Source organism: Oryza sativa, chromosome 11 (assembly GCF_034140825.1).
Source record: "Oryza sativa Japonica Group chromosome 11, ASM3414082v1".
NCBI classification, from domain to species: domain Eukaryota; kingdom Viridiplantae; phylum Streptophyta; class Magnoliopsida; order Poales; family Poaceae; genus Oryza; species Oryza sativa.
Window position 1 is genome coordinate 25502398 of NC_089045.1, and position 9572 is coordinate 25511969.

The 9572-nt window shown below is 36.8% G+C and overlaps 1 pseudogene; it reads right to left on the reverse strand.

The window, feature by feature from the left end:
• Positions 1 to 1986: 1986 nt before the first annotated feature.
• LOC9269633 (putative 14-3-3-like protein GF14-H) lies at positions 1987 to 7436 on the reverse strand (annotated as a pseudogene).
• Between the last annotated feature and the right edge of the window lie 2136 nt (positions 7437 to 9572).

Sequence of the window (9572 nt, forward strand, 5' to 3'; positions counted from 1 at the left end):
CTTGACGTTACTAACTTCCAAAGTCCAAACTGATTTGGGACAATGGGACTTCCAAACTATTGCGAGGAAAGAGTCAGTTGTCATTCATGAAGTACTGATTTATGTGGGGAAAACCCCACATACATCACTCTCGAGTCTCGACTCGATCCCTTCCAAACTTTTGCAGTAACACTGATTTTGAAAGAGGAATATTTTTTTTTCAATGCCAATGCTGGAAGCAGTTGAAAAACTGCAGTATTTTTTCTGATTTTCTTATTTCATCGTCATTGCACTGCTAATGATAACGATGATAGATTGTGTACTAATCAATTAGGAGACTTATCAAGTCCCTATTCAGATTAGTGTCAGTGGTAAATTTATTGATCACAAAAAGTATTCAAGATTTCAAGCACTTATAGCAATATATACCAATGACGACAGTGCTGTCAATGGAGAGGAAGTATTAATGTTTATTTCCAACATGTAATTTAGGTTTTCCCAAAGCAGTAGGCCAAACTTGTACTTAGGCTCTCATATTGGTATGTCCAGGTGTGCAACATATATGGTGTCTCTTCTCCTCAGTTACCTAATGCAATTAAGTGTTGCTAACATACCAATTGCCATAAAAACCAACCTAGATACCCTAATAAGGACCATCAGTCTTCGAGTCATTGCCATTTTTCAATATAATCATCAATTTATCATTTTGATGCAAGCATAAACTGCATATAAGATGGATACCTTGTTTATCCGAACAAAATCTAATCACTTAACAGCTCCACCTGCGGAGTACATATCTATCTTGCTTCTCCCTTCATCTGCGGATGATTTTTTTTTATCAAGAGGAGACAAGCTCCCTACATTTCCATATGTCAGAAACGAGGCAACATAGTTCATTGATCTACCAGATCGGAGATCATAAAACGTTTAAGGCAAATGCGATGCTAGTTACGTTCATAAATAATCAACCATGTGTTCCGCATTAAAGCAAGGCGACACGCATTAGGCATTTACTCCCTCCGTCCCAAAATAAACAACTCTCGTACGGGATGTGACGTATTCTAGTACAATAAATTTACACATAAGGGTGTCCAGATTTATCGTGAATTTGTCGTATCCTATATGAGATTGGTTTGTTGGTTTATTTGGGACGAGGGAGTACCTAAGAAGCAAACAGCAAACAGAGATTGGGGGTGCATAGCAAACAATAATCCTGTTTTAGCTCCAGTAATGTACAAAAACCTTGTGCTATTGATTTCCACAAGTAATTCCATTTATGTGTGATGGAGCTATGCATTAGCTTGTTTGTGCACTATGCGGTTTCAGTCCTGTCAGCTTGCCCGAGGATCTGCACGTAGGCGTCCAATTCTCATCATTTTTTTCGTCAATTCGTCCCTCTGTCCAACGCCTATCGGGTTCGTAATTTCGCAGGACGCTGATGCATTCTGCTGTTCCTTGTACACAGGGAAATTTTGCTTTCTGCATTTCAGAGGCGTTTTGATTTGTTAAGAGAGGCGAGACGTACAGCGAGCTTCTCGGGTGTGAGAGGACCTAATTTAATTCGGTTTTACAAGTTGATATTGTGGTTCAGATATGCGATTCAAACTCCACGTCAAGATGAGGACCTAAAGTGAACTTATTTTCCATACGATTCTGACGAGTCCAATACTTAGAACGGGCCGTCCTTGTGCTCTGCCAAATTGGACTGAATCTCCCGATACCGTTAAAAAGAAGCCGAATACTCGATTGCCATTTTTTTAGCGACGCAGCCAGTGGCCACGGCTACTCTCAGTTACTGATTGCTTTGCTAGGAGCCTTAGTGCCTCACAACTAATTATACCCTGCCAAAATACCACAAATATTTTTCGCAGAACAAAATTATAACAAATGTATCATCACCATCATGTCATTTTGTGACAGATCCAATGCATTATTTCTTTTCACCATGTTCATCATCAGCATACAACAATCATAGATTGAAGCATCATCCACATGTATGTGTTCATCTTAACAAAAGAGACGTTTATTTCGTCATCATTAAGAGATATATAGTTCATCATCCCGTTGGTATACAAAGATGCTTAACAAGCATTGGAAAAAAAAAGTACTCTCAAACTAATATTAAAGCTGGGTTGGTGACCACTCCAAGATCTCAAAATATAACCAAAGCTGGTGCATGGTTATCAAATCCAAACTCTGAAAATACTTTGGGGGTCACACCAAGACCCAAGCGAGGGCCAAAAAAAAAGAAACTACAGAAGAAAGGGAAAAATAAAGGTGATTTCCACGGCTCCCATGATAAATGTCGCAAGTTCAGTAGCAGTATTGTTACAATGTTACTGATTGTTTTGCTCACATGCTGGGGCCTTTAGAACATTTCAGACAGTTAGCCCTGCCAAAACATAAAAGCTATATCAGCACATTGTCTAAAGATCAACATTGTAATGATATATTATAGTTCAGAAATAAATTATGGCTTCCTGGAAAAGAGAAGATGTAAAGCATGGCCTGTAAAAACTGTGGGTTGCCCATATGCAAAGAGTTTTACTATACATTCATAGTTACTAAATTGGACATATTATAGCTATATAAGACAACCAGATATTAGTATGGTCTGCAACTCTGCATACTGTTTTTCTTTTCATCAACATTATGAACTGAGCTCTTGGATAAATTTCTAGTTTTGATATATGAATCAAATGCATGTAACAGGCAGAAGCATCTTACCTCCATAACAACATCATCGTCCTTAGATGTTTCACCTGTCAAAATAAAGAACCTTATTTTTGTCACCAAGGAACAGACAAGAAACAAATTGCGGTAAGTGTTATCAAGAAAATATATATGTGGTCACGAGATTAGGTTGTGAACCTAACACTTACAACAGAGTTTGTGTTCATGAATATATTAACAGAATTACATCAACATCTTAGAAATACAATTTCTTGATAACTTTACAGATAAGAAAGAAACATGATCTTCTACATCATCTTCGTAGCCAGTTCAAATTAATGGTACATTTTGAGTTACTCAGTCAAACTTGGATCAATGCAAAGCTGTACTAGTGACCCTTATTAGAAAAAAAAGATTGGTTGGAAGAATGACAAAGCAAAGCAACGCAAAGCATGATCACTTGATCAGTACTCAAGTAGGCCCTTTTGCACATACAGCTACTGAAGTTTTACAAGATCACGTCAACATGAAACCAATGTCATGTCATTTTGGACTGCCTCTACCATTCGTTGCTCACATTCTGTAAATCCTTCATCAAATATTATGTGGTAATTCAGAGGGTATTTTGTTCTGCCTATGAGCAGCTTCACTTGATGAATATTAAGTTATGACCAGTGACCACAACATATGGTAAAAGCAGAATTTCTGCTACTTGCTCTAAACCTTTCAAAATGGTACCATATATATAGAAGATATAACACAGAATATTCTCTTTATCAAAAAGCAGAAATGCAACAGAAGTTGATTGTTGAAAATATTTTTTATTGTAGTTCATTTACCTCCAGTTAGTTCTGATGTCCACAATGCCAGGTTCTCCTTCAGGAGCTGCATCATAAGCATGCTGTCCTTGTAACCCTCCACACCAGCAGAGTTAATCTCAGCAGTAGCCTCATCAAGTGCTTGTTTTGCCACTTGGCTAGCTCTGAAAAAGGAAATAAAATGACTAACTCATTGATTATGGTATATCTTTGAAGCTTTGAAAGACTGGTGGATGATGTGAAATCTGGCATGGCCCAAGATGCAACTACACACAAATTAGCTGTCATATCCAAAGTATTGGTTAAATAAAGGCAGATCCAGGAAACATTTGCCTATCCTGTTAAGCATTTCGCTTGTGGGGTTCATTGATGCAAATTGGTAATGTTTCATGATGCCATCTTATATTGGTACTAAGCTTTTCTCGATCATCAAATTTAATATAATGAATAATGCCGGCATGCTTATGATTCAAACAAGTTTGGCGCATTAGGAATATCAGTAAAATGGGAGAAAGGGGCCATTAATGATGCATAACCTCTCAGGAGAGTTCATTATCTCAAGAAGACTGAAAAGTTGAGCGCAAGGCCAAGCCTGAATTGATGGGCAGGAGAAAGCTCACTGGAGGCAACAACCATGGCGTGCTGGAGCAACATATGTTAGTTTTCCAAAGGTGGAAACCAAGGATTAATACCAGAAGTTCATTTGAGCATGTGTACTATATTTAAAAGATTTCACACCTGATAGGCCATAAGGGACTGATCAGTAGCAGCCTTCTTTTCAGTTCCAGTGCTAAATTCAGCCAAGTAACGGTAGTAGTCACCCTTCCTGTAATTTTTTTAAGAGTGATGTATAAAGCAGATTAAAGAAAAAAGATATACACATGAGTATCGTGCGAACATGCACATACTATAGAGGGAAGATCCTCGGTTAATTGATAGAAAACCAACCTGCCCATTGTTAAATAGATTACCAGGGCAACACATAAGATCCTAGTATAATCTTATAACATCTCATCTCAGAAAATCTCAAAATATCTGAAACAAGAGGTACTGAGGGGAAACTTCAGAACTAGTGAGGCACTATTCAGTTTTTTTTTTCATTGTTAATACTTGAAAAACAATGATGGAAAAGATAATTGAGTAATCCAAAAGCTTAGTAAATAATTATTGAAACTTTAATTATTATGGAAACTTTCACCAGAAGGTATTATTATGGAAAAACAACTTAGCAAAGCTTCATAAGAAACTATGCTCAGGTATAGGCTAAAATGTAGAACAATCCAGGTGTAACATGATTTAATTAAAGACCAAGACTAAGAAAACAGTTGGGGAATCAAGAGGTTCATCTCATCTTTAGGTCTTGTTTCCCTTTCCTTTTCTGAAGAATACCCCAACACTACAAATGGTCGTGCACTAAAGAAAAAAAAAGTACTTGCATTTCTGTGCAGAATTAGATAAATAAACAAGTTAAGCTAATGTGCTGGCACAGATCAGCTCTTCAACTCCTTGCTTATTTAGAAGCCTTCCCTTTATTTATCAGTATATATATGTATCATACTGCCCTTTAAATTATGATAATTTAGTCTTTATTCTGAAACTTTAGGACCATGTGAGCAAAACTATATGTCATGAGGTTACCTATAAGTTTTTGGATACTGTGAGCAAAAAAGGTCAGCATAGTTAGTCCCTGGAGGAATGACACATGAGTCATGGCTGGTATGTTTAAATCTTTGATTCTATGAAACCTTAGCATCATTTGGTAAAACCTGGTTGATGTCAAAGTTTAAAGCAGAGCAAAGTCAACATGTTTGTCACCTTCTGCAATTCTTTGGACCAAGGTGTTCAGTCAAGCATTTCTTAGGAAGAGAATTTAGCAGAAAGTCAGAAACTCATATGGATGTGTTATGTCAATGCTATTCAAAACACTACATGAGCTCAAAGTTGTGTATTCTTCTACAAAGAAAAAGATTGCATCATCAAAATATGCCTGGATAATAATAAGATGTTTGTTTGGGAATAAATTCTGAATGTAACCATTAGGAAATAGACCGATATGAAGTAAAACACAATTGAGAAGCAAATAATTGACTTGATGAACCTGCACATACATCTTATAAAAGAACACGACATTTTCACCCGAATTGGCCAATGGAAGGCAATGAATAGCAATAATTGATAATACTTCATTGCAAACTGCCCTTAGTTCATCCTCTACTTTCTTTTTGTAGCCATTTATTGTTACACCTGGTTGGTCACCAGCTGTCACCTTCTGCTCAAGTGATTCAAGGATTCTCCATGATGCTCTCCTGGCACCAATAGTTTTCTTAAAACCAACTGAAAATAAAAGCCTCTCTTCAGCACTCATATCCACATCCATCCTAGCAAGTGTCTTCATAAATTCCACCATATCTGCAGGAACAATCATGCATTGAGTGAAGAGTCACTTCAACGAAACAAGGAGAACAAAATATGTGTATAGAACATAATTGATCTGGTTGCGTCATGAAAACTCTAAGCAGAACTGAAAGATCTGTTATGCAGCAGAACAGATTCAGTTATTAAGACATGCTACTTCAGAAGCCAAGATCAAGGCAACAGAGTTGCAGGAAACTGAGTCAAGCATTATGTTGCCTACCACTTCAAGTGGGGATATGGAAGCCAAGAAGGCTACCAGAACCTCTATGCACTATGAAAGTGGTCTATGAATTAGAAAGACTTTTTTGTGTTTTGAGCCAAGACGCTAGGAGCCAACAAAATGGCTGACAAGTTCAGATCAACAATCATACAGAACATAGTGGCATATATACTACTAAGTTACAACAGATATGACCATCTAAATATCTAATTGTGGACATATTATCCAAAGGTGCCCCCCAAATTATGGGCAAAGGGCATTTCAAATAGTCTAAAGTTATTTAGTTCTAGCAAAGAGGGATGATAAATCAAACCACACTAGTACACTACTTTATGCACTGCTAAACCTCTTTTAACCTAAAATAAAAATGTGAACCGAAATGGTGGGTTCCACAAGTTCCACATATTCCAGTAGATCATGTAGTTAGGTCATAAAGAAATGGATAGAAATCTCTAACTGTTTACCCATCCTCATAACAGAAAATGTGTCATCCATGATTCCAAAGATATTCCCTTTTTTTCCTCAGAAGAAAACCAAAACGCAACAGAAAGCGACTAAGGAGCACCCAAATCATAGAGTTGGCCCCCACAAACCATCACAAACATACGAGCAACAATAATTACAAATCATCCAAGATATCATTCATGATCTCACTATCCCCTTTTCAAGAACCACTCAAACCCCACAAACTGGCAGCTAAATATCATGGAAAAGCAATATTTTTCATCAAAACATGTTCATATCGCACTGGATACATTCACTCAAATTGGCTCAGAGTAATAATCAAGAAGCAGCCTTTTCGGGTCAAACTGCTATACATCCAAACATTCTGCTCATAGATTTTCTTTTGACGCAAACATAATGTGCGCAATGCCCGGCCTCCGCTGTTCAACCAAGCGACCAAAAGCAAAATCATAGGGCAGCAATCCCAGAAGTCACAAATGAATCAAGAACCCCACAAATCCTTCCTATACTTAACCAAGAACAGGGTCAGCGAGATTTCCCCCCAACCCCCAAATGCAAAGAACCAAGAACAAGAACTGCACAACAGCAACGCGCAATCGAACAATCCAGCAATCCGAGATCCCATCCCAGCCATACCGTCGTATCTCTCCGCCTGCTCGGCGAGCTTGGCCAGTCGCACCACCTTCTCCCTCTCCTTCATCTTCTTCACTTCCCAGCAATGGATTTGTCTGCAGCAGCAGCGCTTGATGGCTTCTCCTCTTCTTCCCCTCTTCACCTTCCTAAAATGGAAGGTGTGTGAGGTGTACTTCCCCTCCCCCACTGTTTCTTTTCTGAAATGTGATTTTTTTTTCTCCACTCCTTGTGCTGATGGAATGATGGATGGCTGTGCCCCCTATATATGTGGAGGCTCTTGGGTTAGCAGCAGTGATTGTGATTTTGATGTGATCTGATTCTGATTTTGCATTTTTGCTTGTGGGGGATGGTAGTAGATTAGAGGGCCTAGTGGTGACAGTTGGATATTTCTCTTTGGTTCTTGGAAGCTTTATCATCCATGGCCATACATTAAACCTTTTCTTTTCACTGGTTTTAGGTCATGTTGCTGCCACCTCTAGCAAGCTTTTCTAAAGATTGGGACATTGGGGTGTTTGAATGAACAAAATTTGTTCTTCATATATATAGCACTAATTATGGTACTTAAGTGATTAATCAGTTTTGACTTTTCTTGATTATATTTTATTATTTTCTGTTCCTTCCTTGAACAGTTTACTCTTGTCAACTAAAGAAAGATAAACGAAAACAGTTAATGACTAACGCCCCATTAGTTGCCCTACTAAGTCAAAACAAAAGTTAATTTGAATTTTCAAAATCAATTTTGAAGTTGATTTGAAAATATTTTCAACATAGTTTTTTTTTCAGTATTAGCTTTTAACCCGCTAAAAACACATCTATAAAAGTATTGTCTAAGAATTAAATTTTATTATATAATAAATCGTTTTAACTTATTAAGGAATATGGAATCGATGAGGACCTAGGAAATGGAACTGGAGACAGGGATTGAACACTAATCAATCCTATCCATCTGCTTGACCTGTCATTTTGTTTGTGTTTCAAAGCTCACTTTTTAAATTATCTTCTTCCTTTTCTCCATGCACAGCTATCACTTTGATGATGACCACAGAGGGTAGCATTGCCACCTTTTGTCACCTCTCAATTTCTTAATCCATGGAAAGGTGGCCTAGTCCATCATGCAGTTTGCTTTCAGCAATACTCTACCTCTGGTAACTCCCTTAGCTGGCCAAGAGATTAGGATTAATTAATTTCGTAATGTGGTGAATGGTTTTTTCTAATCAATCATGGCCCCATATTTTACAACAAACATGGTGCACGTGTTAGGCGATGGTTTAACAGGTGTTGATCTCAACAATAAAGGAGAACATTGGGACCAAAGGAAACTAGGAATCACTGGCTTTTCTTCTGTTTTAGGACTATAGTTCAAAAGCCGTCTGGCCCATATCTTGCTCTTTTGTATCTAATTTTGTAAATGTAGGTGTTTCATTGTCATTGGTTGGACAAGTCCTTTTTTTCCTTTTGATTGAGTAAGATGTTTAGTCATGACTGACAGCGTGACATAAATTAAATATTTTAAAATATAACTTGACAAATAGTTTAAAATAAGTGGTCTAACAAAGCAATGCAGAAGAAGAATTTTTTTTAAGGAAATGAAAGTTTGGAAGCGTGGACCAAATAATCCACAGCAATAGCCCAATAAAAATAAGTTGAAATCAACGAGAACACTATTTCCAGATTACTTGTGAAGTCCTCTGATGTTATTTACGATTAGGGATATTCAACTTAAGTTTCTTTCTCATCATCTAAATGAACATATGCTTCTTTCAAACTGCATAAACCATTCAGCATTCAGCTTTCTAGATGGCAGAGTGACATCCATCATTGTGTCAAATTTATTATTTCTTCCATCTCAAGAAAATATTGTTGCCTTTAACATTTAAAATTTACCCTAAAATATGTAAATAGCTACTTCGCATATTCTCTCATCTCAACTAACTACAACCATCAAAATAAAAAACTAATTACAACCATATTATATTTTTTTGTCTATTAGTTTTTTTCAGCTAATCATAATATTCACCTTTCTATCAAAAAATAAAAATAGAACATAAACTTTCCATTTAAATTTATCGCCCTCTCCTTAATCCCTTAAAAGTTTAAAGATAGCTACATTCTACAAATATAAGCTTTACAAGTATTTAAAATTTGTTCACAAATATAATGATTCAATGAGTACCACTTACCCCTCGATCTCACTTCTCATTTAAGTTTTTTCATCTTGTTTTCAACTACTATATCTCATTAAATGAGGAATATAAAAGTATTTTCTGATCAACTTTAATCTTTGTTAGAGAATATAGAAACTTTAAATTTAAGAATGGAGATAGTAATAAAACTATACGGCTTCATAATTGTCAACATTAATCGTCCAC